This window comes from Trichosurus vulpecula, chromosome 1 (genome assembly GCF_011100635.1).
Source record: "Trichosurus vulpecula isolate mTriVul1 chromosome 1, mTriVul1.pri, whole genome shotgun sequence".
Lineage (NCBI taxonomy): Eukaryota > Metazoa > Chordata > Mammalia > Diprotodontia > Phalangeridae > Trichosurus > Trichosurus vulpecula.
Window position 1 is genome coordinate 363,270,628 of NC_050573.1, and position 21,725 is coordinate 363,292,352.

A 21,725-nucleotide genomic window follows, 5' to 3' on the forward strand; every position below is an offset into this window, starting at 1 on the left:
ATTAGTCCTCTCTGGAGTGACTGTGAGATGCAAGATTTTACCCAGTAGCACACATTCATTTACTGCCTAAGCCAATACTAAAACCTAGGTCTATTCACTATCTGTGACTCTTTCCACTACATCATTTTTCTCTTTGTCTCATCCCTTCTTGAACCCATTGACTGTATTCACTCCCAGATTGTTTACTCTCTACATTTTCTCCACACATACACGGTTTAGTTACTCTATCTCCTTATTATACCAGACTAAGTTCATACTTGAAAATAGGGAAAATCTTAAAGCTAAATACCAACTTTCACTTTCAAATCATCTCTCTCAACATGAAAGCAACATTTTACTCTATGCAGGGATAATTTGCTAAAGGAAGGTGGCGAATATAGTATGATGCAACTGAGTTTGTAACCTCACTATTCTTTAAAATATGGGGGCTAGGACCTTCAAAATGAAGATTGTGCTTTTTTGCTTTGCTTTATTTATATCAATGTTTAATGCTAATTTCTAATGACTTGTTTCACTTAAGATAAATACTCTTTAAAGAAAACAACAAAGGATGACGGATCTCTAGATCCTAAATTATTTTGCACTCTGCTTTCTTCCTTCCCCAGTAATTTTAAAGTGAAATTTGGAGGAAAAAAATGGTACGGGAACTATACAACTAAGTATAGCAAGTTTTCAACTTATAGCCTCTCTCGGGAGTCCTGTTTTTAAAGTAGCGCCTTCTCAAAATAGAATTTAAAAAAAATTAACGGGCACTCCTCTTCATTCTGATGAGATTTGGTACATGTAGGTTGGCATTCAACCTGTTCTTATATGTTAGGAATTTATGAATTTTGATCATGTTGGATTTATCAGACAGAGTGACAGACCCAAATGTAAGATGAGCCCCAAGATCAAGGAAACAAGGTCAAGAAAAGTGCAGGACCAGGGAAAAGATCTTCCCTTTGATTGAAGCTAACTACCCATTAGAGAAGGTGAAATTAAGGTGTTGCCCTAGATGTCAGGAGACATGATGTAAATTCAGCTGTAAACTTGGAAATTGCAACATGTCAACTGAAAGGTTATCATCATGGCATCTAAAAAATGGAGACTTGGAGGTTAAGAGCATGTCTGTTGTTGCTTCTGTTGAACTGTTCAGGGGAGAGGGTGCCCTGACTAGCCAACATGAACATTCCTGTCCGCTTGGCAGTCTGACTGTAAATTTGTAAATTGCCATTCAGACTCATGAGACGGTCCCAACTGTATTTGGAAGTGGTAAGCCAGTTTTCCTAGGGCTTGATGATGACCCCAAAGATAAGCTGATTATTTTAGTTTTAAACTTCAGAGCAGTGGCACAAGATACTGGACTCTTGCTGACCCTCCTGAGGTGATGTGTGTGTGTGTGTGTGTGTGGTCCCACTTAAAACTTTTGCTTCCTATATATCATCACTCTCCTCAACCTTTAGAATTTTAGAATGATAAGCTTTATTTTTCTTTCTATTTTAGTCTTTTCTTTTGACTTTCTAAAAATTTCCAAATTGCCAGGAGTCTCTTGGAATTTTTGAGAAATGCTCATCTCCCAGGCAGAGTTGTTTTTTTTTGTGGTTGTCCTCAGGTGGCTGTGTGCAGAATCACTTCACTATCACAGTGATTCCTGGGAATTGTAGCCCATTGATCTTGCAAGAAAGTAGAGAACATGCCTGCTCAAAGATGGTGCTTCCTTCCTCCCTGAAATGTAGCAGCCAAATGCTACAGACCTCATGAGGAGTTTAAGAACAGCCACTCCACAGCAGAGTTTATCAGATTAGGAATATTGTAGTCAAGAAGACAGCTTTCACAGGGCAGTGACATGAGACTTGTTACGCTTCAGGAGCTTACATAATTTTTAAAATTAAATTTTATATTTTCCAAATATCAGACTTTTTTTCTTTTCTTCCAATAATCCCCATAGTTAGGCAAAATAAATTCCCAAATTAGCTATGTCCAAAAATATATCTCATTGTGTATCTTCAGTCCATCACTTCTCTCTCAGGAGGTGGGCAGCATTCTTCATCATTGGTCTGTAATCAGTCAATCATTGTATCGATGAGAGTTCTTTAAGTCTTTTAAAATTGTTTCTTTTATCAATGTTATTATTATAGTATAAACTTTCCTCCTAGTTCTACTCATTTCACATTTGTTCAGTTCATGCAAGTCTTCCTAGGTTTCTATTAAACTATCTTTCATAATTTTTATAGCACAATTATACGTTAATATATATATATGTATATATATACACATTTGTATACCATTACTTTTATATACCATAATTTGTTCAGCTATTCCCTAATTAATGGATACTCCCTTAGTTTCCAGTTCTTTGGTATTAATAAAAGAGTTGCTATAATTGGTTTTGTACATATCAGATCTTTTTCTCTTTCTTTAGGTCTAGTATTGGTATCACTGGGTCGAAGGAGGAAATAATTTTACTTCTGAGGAACTAATATTTCAGAGAGAGATAGAGACAGAGACAGACAGAGAGAGAAAGAGAGAATGCTTATTGAAAGTCTGATCCTTCATTCAGAGGAAAAATCAAATTCACTAGAGGAGATCAAATAGCACTGTTTTCTTAAATGCCTACATACCTATTCCTTATAGAGGTAAGAAGCTTTTCTAAAATGAAACAAAACCGCCCTGCAAAATGCAAAACTCCTCAAAGGACCCTTCACCACTGGTTGAGAAACTAGAAGAAAAGGCAGAGGCAGCTCTTTTGTCTACTCTAGATATAACAGAGAAACATCCAAGACTTGTCAAAATGGATGCTTTTTTACCCAGATTTGGTGATTCACTTGGGCACAAATGACACTTGTAGAAGCAACAGATATTGCTATCAGTTATGAAGTCTTGGGCAAGAAGCTGAAGACCCTGGGGGAACAGATTGTTTTTTCCTCCTATTGCCCACTGTAAGCAAGAGATACAGAAAAGAAAAAAATTAATCTAAGAAATGAACAAATAAGTAACACTGTGGTGTCTGATGAAGGAATTGGGTTTTCTCAATCATAACTTAAAATATAGAGTTGATAAATTCCTGATCAGGAATGGAGTATACTTAACAAAGGCTTGACTTCTAAATTTAATCCAAAAAACTTAAACTAAAAAAGCTGCGGGAAGAAGAGAGCTACATATGTATATTCTCCATGTTAGATGCTATAGAGAATAGTCACAAAGAAGGAAGAATAGTGTCTGAGATGCTCAGGAAACAAAAATCCAAGAAAGGATTCTGCAATATAGCCATTGACATGAATTACCAAAAGTTTAGGGAAGGAAGGAAGGAGGAAAGAGAAGGAAAGAAAGAAAGGAAGGAAGAAAGAAAGAAAGGAAGAGAAATATGCTTCAGTCTGCCCACTTAGTCCATCAGTTCTATATCTGGAGGTGGATAGCATTTCTCATCATGAGTCCTTTGGAACTGTGGTGGTTCATTGTCAAGAGGTACTGTCTTTCACAGTTGATTATCTTTACAATATTGCTGTTATACTGTTGTTCTCCTGATTCTGCTCACTTCACTCAGTATCAGTTCATACAAGCCTTCCCAGGTTTTTCTGAAACCATTCCATTCATCATTTTTTACAACAAGGAATGAAAATGTGAAGACATAAAGGGAAAAAGTTTCTGTGAAGAGGAAAAATTGAGTTTGTTCAAAGAGACCAATGTGGATACACAGGGAACTCACCAACCAACTTCAGTTTTAAAAAGAAATGTATATATGATGGAAACAAATTAGGTAATAGAAGATGAATATAAGAGCATGGCTCAAGTTTTAGAAAAATAGTATCAGGAATGCTCAAAATGAGTCGAAGTTTGTGATGAACAGCCAGGAATAATAAAAAAGTTTTTAAAACTGTTTGTCCTTCATTTTGAAGAAGATCGATGACATCACGAGTGATGCCTTGACTTGCTGTGAATTGGATTTAAGTGAGGCAGAGTTGCACAAAGTCGTCTTTCTTCTTGAGTCATTAAAGTCTAGTGATAGGACAAACCTCAAGACAACTGGCAATGGCCCAGGATGCGGTGAATGACCTTAGTGTCTTTGATGTCTGACCAAGCTCCACAGTGCCCACTTCAGCTGCCTTCATAGCTGTTGGAAAGAATTGTTTTCATCTACCCATTCCTGGGGCCAGGGTGAGGGTAACAGGGGTGTGAGTCTTCACATGCTTGGGGTAGACATTCCCCTAACTCACCAATAGGTTTGAGGTTCACTGGTTACCTTCAACTTGGTTTAGCCCATCTGCTGTGATGGTTTACCAGGGTGTAGCCATTGTGCATTCTACTTTTTAAAGCTGCATTGAGAGGAAAAAAGAATCTATTCAGTGGGGCAGATTGGATGAAGGCAGAGATGATTATTTCTTATTTTCTTTCCGTTTTTCTGTGATAGAGAATGACCCTTGTACTAGAAATGACAGAACTAAAATTATTAAAAGTGAGTTTGTACCCAAGATGAGTTAAGGACATACTGAGAAGCAGTGTAACCACTCTTGATGAATTCAAGCCACCTGGACCAGATGAATGACATCCTCAGATCCTAAAAAGGGTGTAGATATGATTGCTGAGCCACTGTCAGTGATACTTAGAAGATCATAGAAAATAGAAGCTCCCACATGATTGGAGGATAAATATGATGATTTCCAAAAAAGGGAAGAGAGCAGAGTCTGCAAACTATAGGCCAGTGAGCTTAATTTTGATTCCTGGGAAAATTCTATAGTGAATTTTTGCTGAATGTGGTAACTATCCAGAGATTGAGGAAGTGACTTACCAAGAGCCATGATGGTTTCATTAAGAACAAGTCATGCCAGCCATTAAACTAGTACATGAAAGTAATGCCGTGCATATAGTTTACTGAGATTTTAGCAAAGCTTTTAAAAAATTATCTTTTGTTGTTCTTTTACAAAGATGGAGAGATAAGGATTAGATAATAATACCATCAGTTGGAGTTAGAGCTGGTTGAGTGGCCAGACTTAAAGAGTAGTTGCTGATGATTCAATATCAACATGGAAGAAGATCTCAGGCAAGGTACCCCAAGGATCTGTGCATGGCCCTGTGCTGTTTTACATTTGTATCAATGGCTTGTATAAAGACATAGATGACATGTTTATAATGTTTGTAGATGACATATGTCTAGGAGAGATGACTAACAAACTAGATGACAGGTTCCAAAAAGATTGTGAAAGGCTATAGCTTTGGGCTGAGTCTGATAAAATGAAATTCAATAAGGAAAAATGTAAAGTCTTGCATCTGGGTACAAATAATTAACTTTACAAATATAGATGAGGGAGGCATGGTTAGAAAGTAGTTGTTTTGAAAAAGGTCCAGAGGTTTCTTTCAGTGGCCTGCAAGCTTGATGTAATTCAGCAGTGTGGTGTGACATGCACAAAAGCTAATATGATCTTGGACTGCATGAAGAGGGACATAGCTCTTAGTAATAGGAAGGTAAAAGTTTTGCTGTACCTTGACCATTTTAAACTTTATTGGAAGTTTTATGTTCAGTTCTGGGTACCATGCTTCAAGAAAAACATTGATAAATTGGAGAGTCATCAGAGGAGATCAGCCTGGATGGTGAAAGACCTTGAGTCTTTGTCATGTGAAGATTTATCAAAGGAATTGGGTGTGTTTAGCCTGGAGAAGAGAAGACTCGGTGGAGGTTGGTTAAGGATATTATAGCTGTGTTAAAATATGTAAACAGCTGTCAAGGGGAGGAGGAATTAGACATGTTCTATTTGGCCTCAGGGAACAGAACTAGAAACAATGTGTGGAAGTTACAAAGATGACAATTTAGGCTCGATGGGAGGGTAAAAAACAAACACACTTCCTAACACTTCGAGCTGTCCAGAAGGGGAATGGACTGCTTTGAGAGGTGGTGGGTTCCCTCTCCTTGGAGGTCTTTACGGGTAGACTGGAGGACTGCTTGTTGGTTATGTTATAGTTGAGGATTCCTTTCATAGATGGCTAAGGAGATCTCTTCCAGCTTTCAAATTCTGTGATTCTGTGCTTATGGGTGGTCAATACAGAAATGACTAGTATAATGGAGAAAGACTGGCAGTCCTTTGTTCTTATCCTGGCTTTGCTAATAACTGTGTGACTTTGGAAAAATCTTTTAACTTCCCTGAGCTCATTTTCCTCATCAGTAAAAAGAGGGTGTTGGATTAGGTGGTTCATTAACCACAGAAATTCTACTCTTGTTTGCAGGGACTGACTGAAAATTGGGAGCATTTCTTTCTTTCTTAGGAAATCCAGTCTTGCAATTACATTAAGGAAACCAAATGAATGGGCAGATGGAGTGGACAGGGAATTAGGAAAAGAATGTTATACTAAAAATAGCAAGGAAAACTGAGGAGAGAAGAACCCAGAATGTTGTCATGGACCTTAAGTTTGGGGTGGGGTCAGAGGATAGCATAAAGAGAAGAACAGGGTGATGAGGTAAAGACTGTAACATGAGCTAGCAGCTGGGGTACTAGGGAGAGGATTGGCCTGGTTAGTGGTGCTTTGGAACAGCTGCAAAGAGGGGGGAGGGTAGGACTTTGTAGGATTTGTCAGGTTAGAAAATTCACCATTCTGGTTCTATAGTCTCTTATGGATGAAGCACATAGAAGCAGATCCAACCTAGCTAGCTGTATTGGAAAATCAGGTGTATTATTTAGCTATTGAGGGTGCTTCCTTTGCCTCCCTCATTTTATGAGTGCTCTTTTTTCTTAAATTATCTTATGCTTACTTATTGTTTACAGGTCATATTATCCAGTATAATGCAAGCTTTTTGAAGGCAGGGACTGGTTTCCTCCTTTTCCCTTTATATATCAGTGCCTAATATAGTGCATTTCACATAGTACATATTAAGCAAGTACTTGATGAATTGAATGGAATTGAACTGAAATGAAATCAGTCTTCTCACTTTTGCTTAGCTTGGAATGTCCAGGGGAGTTGCACTTGTATATGGCCTAATGCTGTAGGGGGAAGAGAGGATGTCTTAATTCAGCCCTAGTCCCCCCCTCCTACCATTATAGTCTTCTTTCTTTAAAAATTGTATTTAATATTTTATTTTTCCCATTTACCTGTAAAAACAATTTAAAAATTCCTTTTCCCCCAAAATTTTGAGTTCCAAATTCTCTCCCTCCCTCCACTCCCACACTCTTGAGAAGGCAAACAGTTTGATATAGGTTGTACATGGGTAGTCACGCAAGATATATTTCTATGTAAGTTATTCTGTGAAAGGAAACATAGAGAAAATCCAAGAAAAATAAAGAAAATAAAGAAAAAGTATCTTTGATCTGCATTCAGGCCGTACCAGTTCTTTCTCTGGAGATGAACAGCACCTTTCAACATAAGTGCTACAAAATTGTCTTCTATCATTATATTGCTGAGAATAGCTGTTATTCATAGTAGATCATCATGCAATATTGCTTTTGCTGTGTACAATGTTTTCCTAGTTCTGCTCATTTCACTTTGCATTAGTTCATGCAAGTCTTTCCATGTTTTTTCTGAGCACATCCTGCTCATCATTTCTGAAAGCAAATACTATTTCATCACAATCATATACAGCAACTTGTTCAACCATTCCCAACTGATGGGCATACCCTCAATTTCCAATTCCTTGCCACCACTAAAAGAGCTGCTATAAATATTTTTGTATACACAGGTCCTTTTCCTTTTTGTTTTTTTTATCTCTTTGGGATATAGCCCTAGTAGTGTTATTGTTTAGTCAAATGGTATGCATGGTTTTATAGACTTTTGGATATAGTTCCAAATTGCTCTCCAGAATGGTTGAACCAGTATACAACTTCACCAATAGTACATTAGTGTTTTAATTTTCCCACACCTCCCCCAAGGTTTGTCATTTTCCTTTTCTGTTATGTTAGCCAATTTGACAAGTGTGAGGTAGTAGCTGAAAGTTGTTTTAATTTGCCTTTCTCTCATCAATAGTGATTTTGAACATTTTTTTACACGACTATAGATAGCTTTGGTTATTTTGTCTGAAAACTGCCTGTTCATGTCCTGTGACCATTTATCAACTGAGGAATGGTTCTTATTTCTATAAATTTGACTCAGTCTTCTATATGTTTGAGAAATGAAGTCTTTATCAGAGAAACTCACTGTAATTTTTTCCCAGTAATGATTACCAACTGTGTATTTCTCTCCATCCTATTTGCCCCCTGTTATCCTACTCTCTCTCTCTCCTTTTACCCTCTCCCTTCTCAAAGATGTTTTGCTTCTGACTTTTACCTCCCCAAAACTGCCCTCTCTTCTGTCATCTTTCCCTCTTATTCCCTTCCCTTCCTACTTTTCTGTATGGTAAGATAGATTTCTATACCCAAGTCAGTGTGTATATTATTCCCTCTTTAAGCCAATTCCATTGAGTAAGGTTCATGTGCTCCCCTCCCTGCTTCCACCATTTCCCCCTCCACTGTAAAATCTTTTTCAGGCCTCTTTTATGTCAGATAATTAATGCCATTCTACCTCTCCCTTTTTCCTTCTTCCAGTGCATTCTTCTTTCTCATCCCTCAATTTTATTTTTTTTAGATAATCATACCATCACATTCAACCTACACTTCTGCTTTCTGTCTATGTATATTCCTTCTCACTGCCCTAATAATGAGAAAGTTTTTAGGAGTTTTAAATAGCATTTTCCCAAGTAGGAATATAAACAGTTTAACCTTATCAAATCTGTTGTGATTTCTCTTTCCTGTTTGCTTTTTTTGTGCTTCTTTTACAGCCTGTATTTGAAAGTCAGATGTTTTATTTAGTTCTGGTCTTTTCATCAGGAATGCCTGAAAGTCCTCTATTTCTTTGAATATTCATTTTTCTCCATGAAGGATTATACTCAGTTTTGCTGAGTAGGTGATTCTTGGTTGTACTTCTAGCTCTTTTGCCCTCTGGAATATCTAGAATTAATGTAGTTGCTTCTAAATCTTGTGTTATCCTGACTGTGGCTCCATGATATTTGAATTGCTTCTTTTTGGCTGTTTGCAGTATTTTCTTCTTGATCTGGGAGGTCTGGAATTTGGCTAGAATATTCCTGGGAATTTTCATTTTGGGATCTTTTTCAGGAAGTTATTGGTGGATTCTTTCAATTTCTATTTTACCCTGTGGTTCTAGAATATCAGGGCAGTTTTCCTTAATAATTTCTTGAAAGATGATGTCTAGGCTCTTTTTTTGATTGTAAGTTTCAGGAAGTCCAATAATTCTTAAATTATCTCTCCTGGATTTATTTTCCAGGTTAATTTTTCCAATGAGATATTTCATCTTTTCTTCTATTTTTTCATTCTTTTGATGTTGTTTCTTGATGTCTCATAAAGTTATCAGCTTCCACTTGCCCAATTCTAACTTTGAAGTAATTATTTTCTTCAGTGAGTTTTTGTAATGCCTTTTCCATTTGGCCAGTTCTACTTTTTAAGGAGTTCTTCCCTTCAGTGAATTTTTGTATATCTTTTTCCATTTGGACAATTCTTTTCAACGCATTCTTCTTTTCATTGGTTTTTTGTACCTCTGTTACCAAGCTATTGATTCCTTTTTCATGATTATAATGTATCACTTTCATTTCTCCTCCAAATTTTTCCTCTACTTCTCTTACTTGATTTTTAAGATCCCTTTTGAGCTCTTCCATGGCCTGAGACCAATTCATATTTTTCTTTGAGGCTTTGGATGCAGGAATTTTGACTTTGTTGTCTTCTTTTTAGTGTGTGTTTTGATCTTTCTTGTCACTGTAGTAACTTTCTGTGGTCAGAATTTTTTTCTTTTGTTTGCTCATCTTCCAGCCTATTACTTGACTTTTAGCTTTATGCTAAAGTGGGGTTCTGCTTCTCAAGTTGAGAAGGCACTGTCTCAAGCTTCAGGTTTTCTGTTCAGCTGTTTTCAGAGGTAATTCTGGGGATCTGTAAGTTTTTGGCTCTTCCAAGGTAGTATGATTTAGGGAGAGGTGTGTTTACTACTCTCTTGTACTGTGCACTGGTTTGTGAGTGGCCATAAGCACTTGTTTCAACCCTGGAACTGTGACCAGGTCCCTACTCCCCTGGGGCTGCAAGCTCTGCTATGCCAGTGCTTCACACTGGGACTAAGACCAGATCCATGTATAGTCAATGCAACAGAGTCCTGCCCCTGATGCCAGCAAAGGGACCCCTGTAAACCTCCTTTTGACCCATTGTGTGATCCCCTTACTGTCTGTGGGCTAAGTGGACTGGAAACTATCACTGCTGTCACTGATTCAGTTGCCCTGAGGTCTGCTCCTGGTTTGCTGGGGCTTGGTCTGCACTGGTGCGACCTGTACTGGACTGTGCTCCTCTGTCACCCTGGTACAACAGACCTCTCCTGCCAACCTTCTAAATTGTCTTGGGCTGGAAAATTGTTTCTCTCCATCTTTTTGTGGGTTCTACCACTCTTGAATTTGTTTAGAGTCATTGTTTAAAGGTATTTGGAGGGGTATGGGGGAGAGCTCAGGCAAGTTCCTGCCTTTACTCTGCCATTTTGGCTCTGCCTCACCTCTCCAGTTTTCTTACACTTAACTCCACTCCAACGCTCCACCATTCAGCCACCCTGGTCTACTTGCTTCTCCTCACATATAGTACTCCATTTCCTGACAGGTTATTTGTATTGGAGTTTTTCCATGCTTGGAATGCTCTTCCTTATCCCCTCTGACTCATAGTTTGTTTGGCTTCCTTCAAGAATCAGCTTCTGCAGGAGACCTTTCCCAATCCTTTCCCTTCCCTCTAAGATAAATTTAAAACTATACAAACCGTTTACACTATACATCTTCAATTTACATGGCTATTTTCATCTTGCCTCTCTCAGAACATGAGGTTTTCAAGGGCAAGGAATATAATTTTACCTTTTCTCGTATACCCAGTGCTTAGTATGGTACCTGAAACACAGTAAGAGCTTAAAAAGTTTTGTTGACTGTCTAACTTGACTGTTTCTTCTTTAATATTTATTTGAGAGGAAATGTTATAAAGCAGTAGCATTTAAGAAAACATTTAATTTCTTAGACATCTAAGAACACACATTTAATAATATTAATTTATCTCTGGAAGAAATGAGCCATTCAAATCCCATTATTTTATAGATGAGGAAATAAAAATCCAGAGATATTGATTTGCCTAAGGTTCCAACTTCAGCCCCAAAGGTCCCAGATTATGAAGTATTCTGGGGCTTCTTGGGGGATGGGGTTGGGTCTTACACCCTTTGCTTCTGGATTCCTCTAGCTGATGTCTTGCCTATAGGAAAAGGGTGGGTAAAACATAATTTATATTATGAAAAGAACAAAAATAGGTATGATTTTTGTGGGGAGTGTTCAGTTATTGCCAAAGTCTTTTAATATTAAAACTAATGGGTTAAAAAGTTATTGATACTCTTTTTGTAGTACCAAAGGAAATTTAATGGCAGAAAGGACAGAAAACTGACCTCAACATCAGAGACATATGGGTTCAAGTCCTGCTTCTGAAACATGCTGACTCCATGCCCCTGGATAGCTCACTTAAATATTGACTGTCCCCAACAACTCTTTGAAATTGTAAATTTCAGAAGTGGTGCTTGTTGGCATTGATAGAGGGAGTTTTTTTTTTTTACAGGGAGTTCCAAATATCAATGAAATTGCAGGTTTGGTTTCCTGCTTGTACTCTCACCCCTCCCCCATCACAAAAAGAAAAAGAAATCAGGTCCAAAGGTGAGATGGACTATGAGAGCTGAAAGGGACTTTAAAAATTATCTAACCCAAAACTCTCATTTTTCAAATGAGGAAACTGAGGCCCAGAGAGGTGAAAATAGCTTGCTTAAAGCTGTGGAGCTTGTTAGTAACAGAGCTGGGATTAGAACCCATGCTTCTTGACTCTAAGCCTAGTTCTGATTCCAAGAATCCATGGCTTAATTTCATTCACCCCTTAAAAAGTATTCCATTATTAAAAGCATCCAGACCAGCCAAGATTTGAACAGTTGAGAGGATATACTATGAATTCATCTTGAATGTTGGGCAAAATGCTAAGAGAACAGGTTTTGTCAGATTTGTAAATCAGAGAGAAGCTGCTGGGGCTGGAGCCTTGTTGGGAACCTGGAGGTTACAGGAAGCAGAATGTTGATGGGTAGGGGGTTTTGTCCATTGGCAGAAGAATTGGCATTAAGGACTGGAAAGGTGCTGGAATGGGTTGTTTCAGTCTGTATTGGGTTCTCTCCTACTAAAAGTCTTAAAGTAGAGGCCTTCAATAGTCACTTGTCAGGGATGTTATGTAGGGTTATCCTATTCTACTAGATCGACCTGAGGTCTATTCTAACTGAGATTCTGCAATTCTGCTTAAGCAGTGATAAGAGTATCAAGGAGTGTGAGGTCCAAAATGAAGCAATTGTTTTTGCAGACATTTGAATTAGAGAGTTGGGAATTTCAGGGTCACATTATGCAAGCATGGGCTTGGGTAGGGCAGGGTTTGGGGGCAATGGGACAGATTGGGAAATTTTTTTAAAAAGTTAGTCTTTCCTTCTCTATTTCTCTCTGCTTCTCTCCCCATCTCAGTTTTTTCTCTCATATTTGTCTTTCTATTGAATGTGTTCCTTTCCCTGGCCATAATATGATATGAGTATGGTTTATTTTAAAAAATGTCAAATTTACTGAATAGTTTAAAGTTCTTTGCTTGTAATTTATAAAGGGATAGAGTTGAAACTAGTGTATTTTTCCTTCCTTCCATCCCCTCCTCCATAATAAAATTAGGCTACATTTGTATATGATCCTCAATGACTTTTTGTGCCTGTACATCAGTGATTGATTTAAATTGTCAATAACCAAGTTATTTGATAGTTTTGATAGGAAACTAATGTTAAACAGTCATTCATTGACTTACCTAAATGATTGTTAAAACATATGAAGTATTAAAGTCTTGAAATTTTATATTGCTAATTGATAGCCAAGCAGGATACCCTTGAATTCCAAATAATTAATGAAGTCTGAATGAATGAGCTGACATATAATGGTTGGAGAATGAGTCTGGTGTCCTTGTCAGGCAATAATGACCTTTTGCATAGTCCAGAGAGATGAGCTCTCTGCCTGGAAGGGACTGAGAGGGTGATGTTAACTAGGAATTTGGGTGACTTTCCTAGCCCAAATGAATGATAAGAATTTGTCCAATGCTTCAATTTCTAAAGATTTCAAAAATACGTCCCTTGCTTCCCTCATCCCTTTCTCCTCAAGACCTTCAGGGATTTGGGATAAATGGACAAACAATCTACTCGAGGACATCTTCAAGGAATATCTTGCTGTTTCTTAGCAATTTTCCTTGAAACCTAGCAACAGCTGTAGAAAGTTCAATATTGGCTGCATTTAAATTAGATCTATATCAGTCTGGGTCATTGGGGCTGCCACAAAATCAATTGGAGCAAGTCTTCTCAGTTCCAAACAAGTTGTAAAATGTGGAACTAGGAGACCAGTTAAATTCAAAATATGTCAAATCCAGAAAGCCAACAGTAGATTCAATACCAAAACTATAGAAACCAAGAAAAATATAAATTAAATGCCACCCTAAGGTGTTTAACATTTTTTTAAAAAATAAGTGAATTTTAATGCACTTTAATAAAAAACTTCATTTTTCAAATGCTTAATTAAATCTGTCTCTTATTAATAATAGCCCTAACCCTAATTCTGTGTTAGTTGTTGTGAGAGATTCTGATGTTATTGTCTTCAAGAGGTTTGTAATAAAGTTGTTTATTAAGCACCTATACTATATGCTGGGCACTGTGCTAAACACCGGAGATAAAAATACAAAAAAGAAAAACAATCTCTGCTCTCAAAGACCTTACGATCTAATGGGGAAAAACAACACACAAAAGGAAGCTGAAAAGTGGGGAGGGAGCATAGTGGAGAAGTCAAAGAAGTCCAAAAGGAATGCAGCCAGGTGGGAAATGAAAGGAGTCTAATACAATTGGGGGAGAGGGCAAGACTTATACATACACAATAGACAAAAACGAACAGTGTAAAAGTTATATAATTAATTGCTAAATGCTGTGATAAGGAGAACTGTAAGTATTTAGAGGGAAGGGAAATCAATAAAGGTGAGACAAATCAATAAGAATTTTATGGAAGAGTTAGTCATTAAAGTGGGTCTTAAAAGACGAGTGAGAATTAAATGGAGAAGAGCATTCCAGGTGAAGCTCAGAAGTGAGACTGGCCCCTGGTCATTCTACCAGTAGGACGGTAGGAATATCAAGCTGGTATCTATGGCTCTTTTGTCATGTAGTACTGATTCATTCAACTTTATATTAATAGCTAATAGGCAAAAGCACAACTTGGATTGTCTAATAGTTGAAAATGTAAGGGGAAGTAACATTGAATGGTTTTGGACCAGATAGTGAAGGTCTTACATGCTAAACACAAGAGTTTAGAATTGATGTATCAGGAACCAGGGAGTCATCACATAGATTTGCAAAAAGAAGTGACACTTTGAAAATAGTGTTTAAAAAACAGCATATAAGCTGGAGTGAGGAGAGGTCCTTCTTTATGTGTCTTCATTGTGGTCACCCTTGCTCATTTTATTTTTGTATCATTCAATTTCATTTGTTATGTTGTTGCTGTTCTTTCCATGTACGTTATTGTAGCTGTATGTGTGTGTGTGTGTGTGTGTGTGTGTGTATGTGTGTGTTTCTGGTTCCACTTATTCCACTCTATATTAGTTCATCTAAGTCTTTACTTCTCATTCATTCAGATTGATCCTTTCTTATAGTGCAGTAATATTTGAAAACATTCATATACCAAAACTTGCTTAGTCATTCACCAGTTGAAGAACAGATGCTTTGTTTTCAGTTCTTTGCTCCTGCAAAAAAGCTCTGAAATAAAAGCAGTCCATTCTTGATAAGCAGCATAATGGTATGGTGGAAAGATGGCTTAGGTCCAGATTCTGGCAAAAATTACATAATCTTGAACAAGTCACTTGACCTCTTTTGGCATCATTTTCCTCATTTACAGAATGTGGATATTGGTTTAGACAATCTATAAAGTTTGTTTCAGTTTCCAATCCCTTGACCTCAGATGTCCAGAAATTTCCCAAGTGCTTTAGTGTTTAGAGGAAGTGGTTTTTTTAAATTAATATAGGTGCTTCCTTTTGGAAAGATTATAAAATGTCCTCTAGAAAGTGAACATTTGGTTGTAAGAGAAAGTTTGAGTTTTTGCAGCTGCTTTTTTCTGGTGGTGGTGATGACTACAGTGGTATGGCAACACTGAGGGCAATGATCAAGATTTTTCAGACACCTCTTAGCCAAGTAGATACCCATGAGTAGCACTAGTACCATGGACAGATACCCCATAGGCATTATCTTTGTCACTCAATGTGTGCAAATGGTAACTCACCTCAAAATAACTGAGAAAATATAAATTGTAAAAATTTTACTTCTGTTGTTGCTTCTGAAGTCAAGAAAATTTACAGAATTATTTTGGAATTTTTAAAATGTAATAATCTGGTAAACAACCATCAAAAATAAAATATTATTTTTGTCAGATATCTGGAGTTCTTCATAAGTCATAACTTCCATTAAATTAACAAACTGCCTGGACCCAATTTTGAAAACCTGAAACATCTTTCGTTTGTATAAATTAAAGATAACTTAGATTAATTCATATTTTCTTACAATTCTGAATAACCAGAATTTACACAGGAATGAGTTCTGTTACTATTTTTTGCTTTCAGAGAAACAGGAAGGGTGGTAGGAGGGCCCTATGTTGCAGCTTTATTAAAGAATCCTATAAATCAATCCTTTTTCTCCAAAATTAATAAGAGAATAAAACTAAAACATTGTATAAGATAGAAAAAGTATAATTCCTTACTGTATGTGATATGCTTCCTTCCTTTACCCAAGCAGTCACTGGGGAAAGTGATATTTATGTATATGTCACTGAAATAATTGACAGCATTCCAAGGCCAACACTTATGCACAAGTATAACAGTTACAGAAGGTGAAAATGTGATAAGATTGAGTGACTTGCCCATGCAAAGGGCAACTAACCAAGGAAACTAAAACTATTTCCCTTTCAGAAAACACTGAATAAATAAATGAAGGAGGGATAAAAATTTTTGTCATTGTGCAGTCATTTAAGTTGTGTCAACTCTTCATTCAAAATACTAGGGTATTTTGCCATTTCCTTCTTCACCTCATTTTACAAATGAGGAAACTGAGGCCAACAGGGTTAAGTGTCACACAGCTAGTAAGTATCTGAGGTTATATTTGAACTTAGGTCTTCCTGGCTTCAGGCTTGGCACTCTCTGTACTATGTAACCTAGTTGCCCAGGTATAAGTTAGTGAGCCCAATAACCCTCCTCTTGGCAGAAAAGAGGCATTATTCTATTTAACAAGCAGTGATCCCAAATCCTACCTCTGCCATGCACCTGGCCCAGGAGACAAGTGGTATAGTGGAGATAACATTGGAATTGGAAGATAGGTAATTTGGATTCAAACCTGGACTTTGCTTATATGCCAGTAGACAAATAATTTAATCTCCTGAGCCTCAGGTTTCTCATGTCAACAATAGGGGGCTTGGGTGGAGAGTGCTGGTAAGACTAAAAAATCTCTAAAGTCTTGTCCATCTTAACATTCATCCTTTCTATGTACAGAGAGGCATTGCCATTAAGAAGAAAGAGCTTTGGACTTAGAGTCAGAAGGCTCAGGATCTACTGTTTACTATCTTTGAGAACTTGGATAAGTTACTTAAAGTTTATAAGCCTCAGTTTTCTCATCTGTAAAATGAGAGGATTATATTAGATGATCTCTAAGGTGCCATTCAGGGTTAGTCTTTTGTTTAATGCCTAGTTAATAGGAGAGAAGGAGAAATCTGGGCTGCCTGCCAAGTGGGATATGTCATAGTAGAGAGTCCAACCACTATTTCAGAGGCTGTAGTTTTCAACTGATACTAAAAAGACCTGGGGCTTTTAGCTGACCAAAGGTTCACTATGAGTCAAAAGTGTAAACTGGCCACTAAAAGAAGCTAGTGGAATCTTCGGCCACATTAATAAAGATATGTCAAGATTACAGGAGTGAATGGTGCCATCGTGTTCTGGATCTGGGTTGGTAGGACCACATCTGGAGTGACGCATTCATTTCTGGGTGCTGCATTTGCAAGAAGGATCTTGATACAGAAGACCCTCTAGAGAAGGGTGGCAAAGGATGGTTAAGGGTCTTGGAAGTATGTCAGATGGAAAATGATTGAGAGGGCTGGAGATGAGAGGAAGAGAGGACTTTGGCTATTTTAGATTGCATATAGAAAAGAGATTAGGCTTACCAGATCTCAAACTATTCTGCGAAGACATAGTCATCAAAATGATTTTCCACTGGTCAAAAAATAGAGAGGTTGCTCAGTGGAACAGATGAGGTTCACAACATATAGAAACAAATGAACCTAGTAGCTTTAATTTTGATAAGCCGAAAGGCCCTTTACTAGAGTAAGGACTCAATATTTAACAAAAACTGCTGTGAAAACTGGAGAGCAGTCTGACAGAAATTAGGTAGAGACCAACATTTCACACTTTATATTAAAACAAACTGCACACGGATACATGACTTAGACACAAATTGGTTGCTTTCAATTGTTTCAATTGTGTCTGGCTCTTTGTGACCCCATTTGGGGGTTTTCTTGGCAAAGATAGTGGAATGGTTTGCCATTTTGTTCTTCAGCTCATTTTATAGATGAGGACACTGAGGCAAACAAGGTTAAGTGACTTGCCTAAGGTCCCACAGCTACATGTCTGAGGCTAGATTTGAACTCACAGTCTTTCTGACTCCGGGTCTGGACCACAGAATATAAAATGCACATTTTTGATGCAGGCATTGATACTATCAACTACCCTTCTCCTGGAAGCTCTTTTCTCTTTAGGTTTTTATTTCTTTTCCTGGGTTCTTCTCCTTGTTTGACTGATCCCCAGTCTAAGTTGCTTTATCATCATCTAGGTTGTACTCACTAACTGTGTATGTCCCAAGAGGCTCTGTCCTGGGCCATTTTCTCTTTTCTCACTGTACCGTTTTGTTTGGCGATTTCTTCAGCTACCATGGATTCAATTATAATCTCTATGATCTATTTGTCTAGCCCTGACCTATGTTCTGATGTTGAGTCTAGCTTCTCCAACTTCCTGTTAAACCTCTTGAGCTAGCTGTCTCATAGACATCTTAAAACTCAACGTGTTCACAACTGAACTCATTATGTTCCTTCCCCTGCCCCCAAACCTCTCCTCTTCCTAACTTTCCCGTTATTCTCTAGAGTACCACCACCATCAAGTCATTTAGACAGGCTTGCAACCAAGGTGTCTCCCTTGGTGCCTCACTTGCTTCCACCTCCCATGTCTAATATGTTGCCAAGTCCTGTTGATTCTACTTTTGCAATAACTCTTGTATTTGCCCCCTTTTTACCTCTGACACTGACACTATACTGGTGCAAGCCCTCTGTGATGATCCAGTGACACTGACTTCCTTGCTATTTCTTGAACAAGATATTCTTCTCCCAACTCCCAGCCTTTTTACTGACTGTCCCTCATTCCTGGAATTCTCTCCCTCTTTATCTCTGCCTTCTGGCTTCCATGGCTTCCATTAAATCTTAACTAAAGTCCCACCATCTGCAAGAAGCTTTTCTTAGTCTTATCTAATACTGTTATCTCCTCAGAGCATCTCCAAATTAATCCTGTATATATCTTATTTGTATATAGTTGTTTGCATGTTATCTCTGCAATATTAGATTCTGAGCTCCTTATGGGCAGTCTATTTTTAAAAAATCTTAGTTTGTATCCTAGCACTTAGCAAAGTGCCTGGCTCAAGGTAGGCACTTAATAAATGCTTATTTTGACTTGATTTCATTTGAATCCCACTGTGTATCTCTCAACAGTCACCAAGGATTGTTCCTTTGCTACTTTCTTGATGTATTCTTTTCCTTTGAGAATTCATCTATTATCATGGCTTAAATATTCACCTCTGAATGAACAATTTCTGCATCTGTATACATAGTAAACAGAATCATGAAGTCTAGTTGAAAAAAGACTTTGATATTCATCTAGTACACTATGTGACCAAGCATCTATTCTATAAAATCCTAAGAAAATAAACATCTCACTTTTACTATAGTAGAGACTCATTATCTCTCAAGACACCTCTAATCATTAGGAAGTTTTTCTTTCTAGTAAACCTAAATCTTCCTCTTTGCATCTTCCACCTATTTCTCTCTGTGGCCAAGCGAAACAAGACTCACATGACATACCTTCAAGTACTTGAAGGCCACAGTCATGTCCCCATACATCTTATCTTCTCTAGGATAAATATCCCCAGTTCACTAGCTTCTCATAGGTATGTCACCTCATTGTATTTGTCCTCTAGCCACAATCTAGTTTGTCATTGTCCTCTCTCAGATGTGGTACCCAGAACTCAGGAAAGAATCAGAACTCTTTTTTGACAGCTTCAGTCCCTCAGTTCTGGATTTTTCTCCATTTTTAACTCACTCTCATCTCAAACTGAAAATATCCAAAATATCCAAAACCAAACTCAGCACCTCTCCCCAAATCAGTCTCATCTCCCTGAGTCCAGTCTCCTCTCTGCATACGTCATTCCTGCCATGAATATTCTTTAAACTTTATGTTGCTTTCCTAGGTCAACCTCCAATAACTCATCTTTCACCTTGCAACTCTTCTAACATTTGAGGCCATCCATAATCTGGCTTCATTTTCAATCCAGCCTTATTTTTCACTACTTCTGAACATTCCATCTTCACTCAAGTGAGGCATAGTATAGTGAAAGGAATATTTATCTCCTCCTTATCTTCTACATGTTCTTTTTTATGCTTTTACTTTTAGTGTTCACTGCCCTGACGGTTGCTCCCTCCTCCCTCCTCCCTCCTTCCCATCCAAACCTTACCAACATTTCAAGACCAAACTTCAATCCTAATTCCTCCAGGAAACTGTCTCTGATTATTTCAGACTTCATCCACCTCCTCTCCTGAACTTCATAACACCGCTCTGTGTGCCACGAGGTCAATTTATTGCTTAATGATATATTGCTTTGTATTGTTTCCTATTGTTTTATATGAGCTAGTCCTGTTTCTCCAAGTACCTTGTAAACTCTTCCTGGGCAAGGACTATATTTGTAATACTTTTATTTCCATCACGCTGCACAATCTGGCATATAGTGCTCAATTTTCTATGTCAGCTGAAAATGATGAAACATTTTAATGAACAAGAATTATTCAATTCTTGTTGCAAGCAATTTAGTAGTATATGGAGAACAGTTCTAGAAATCTACCACTATAAATGATTCTGTCTTTAGTTTCCAACTCAATTCAGGAATATTTGTCCATCACCTACCATTTGCTAGTCACTGTATTAGCGTTCAGGATATCAAGGCATCAAGACAGGGCACCATATGCAATTGATCTGCCATTGAAGTATTTTTATACAAATTGATCTTGTAGAGAAATATTATTTAGGAGAGGCAGCTAGGTGGCACAGTAGGTAGAGTACTCCACTTGAAGTCAAAAGGACCTAAGTCCAATTTTTTTTCAGGCACAATTAGGATACCTAACCCTGGAGAAATAACTTATCTTCTCAACCTCAGCTTTATCATTGTTAACATAGGAAGGGGGAAGGGGAGGATAAACCTACTATGTGCCAGGTACCGTGCTTTACAAATATTGTCTCACTTAATTCTCACAACCACACTGTGAAATAAGTGCTATTATCCCTATTTTATAGTCAAGGAAACTGAGGTAAACACAAGTAGCTTGCCCAGGATTATGTAGCTAGAGTGTCTGAGGCTGGATTTGAACTTTGAACTCCCTGACTACAGGCCCAGAACTCTATCCATTGTGCCACAGTGTGGAGCAATGTGGGGCATATGGGACAATAACTAGCAAGGAAGAACTTGCTTTGAGGCGTGTGTGTATATGTATACATATATGTGTGTATGTATTAATACACATATATGCACATATATGTACACATCTATACATATATGTATTATGTAGATATGCACATGTATGTATATGTACATAGTTATAGATATGTGTGCATATACACATAATTCATATGTACAGTATGTATACATAAATAAATAATAGCACATGTATATATGTGGTATTATACATTATATATAGACACCTAGGTGGCACCATATTGCATAGGATGCTGGGCTTGGAGCCAGGAAGACTCATCTTTCCAAGTTCAAATCTGGCCTCAGATACTTACGAGCTGTGTGGGCCTGGGCATATCACTTTGCCCTGCTTGCCTCAGTTTCCTCATCTGTAAAATGATCCTGAGAAGGAAATGGCAAACCACTCCAGTATCTTTGCCAAGAAAACCCCAAATGGGGTCTTGAAGAGTCCAACATGACTGAAAAATGACTGAACAACAGCGATTATATATGCAGTTCCCGTGACTCAGGATTGCTGGTATACCCTCTGGCTTAGATGTGCTAATATACGCGGATCAGTGCTGCTTAGTTACTTATCCAGGCAACTGTTACTTCATGGATGAGGCAATAACTGGGATCTGACCAGCACTGCCTGCCTCGTGTCAGAATTGGAATTAGCATCACCCTGTAAGACATTTCCAAGTTTATTTTATACCAATTTCAGACTGTAGTTCTAGATATATTTTGTACCGCAGGCTAAGAATGGTTTTTACATTTTAAAATAGAGTTTTATGTAAAAACCATTCTTAACTCCCAGACCTCTGGGCTGGATTAGTTTGCTGACCTCTGCTTTATACTCTCCATAAAGGTATCCTGGTGTAGTGGATAGA

General features: G+C 37.8%; 1 protein-coding gene across 3 annotated transcripts in view; it reads left to right on the top strand.

Moving 5' to 3' along the window:
• The window catches only part of FHOD3 (formin homology 2 domain containing 3), a 726,388-nt gene that overhangs the window by 306,916 nt on the left and 397,747 nt on the right, over positions 1 to 21,725 (top strand). The window lies entirely within an intron of this gene.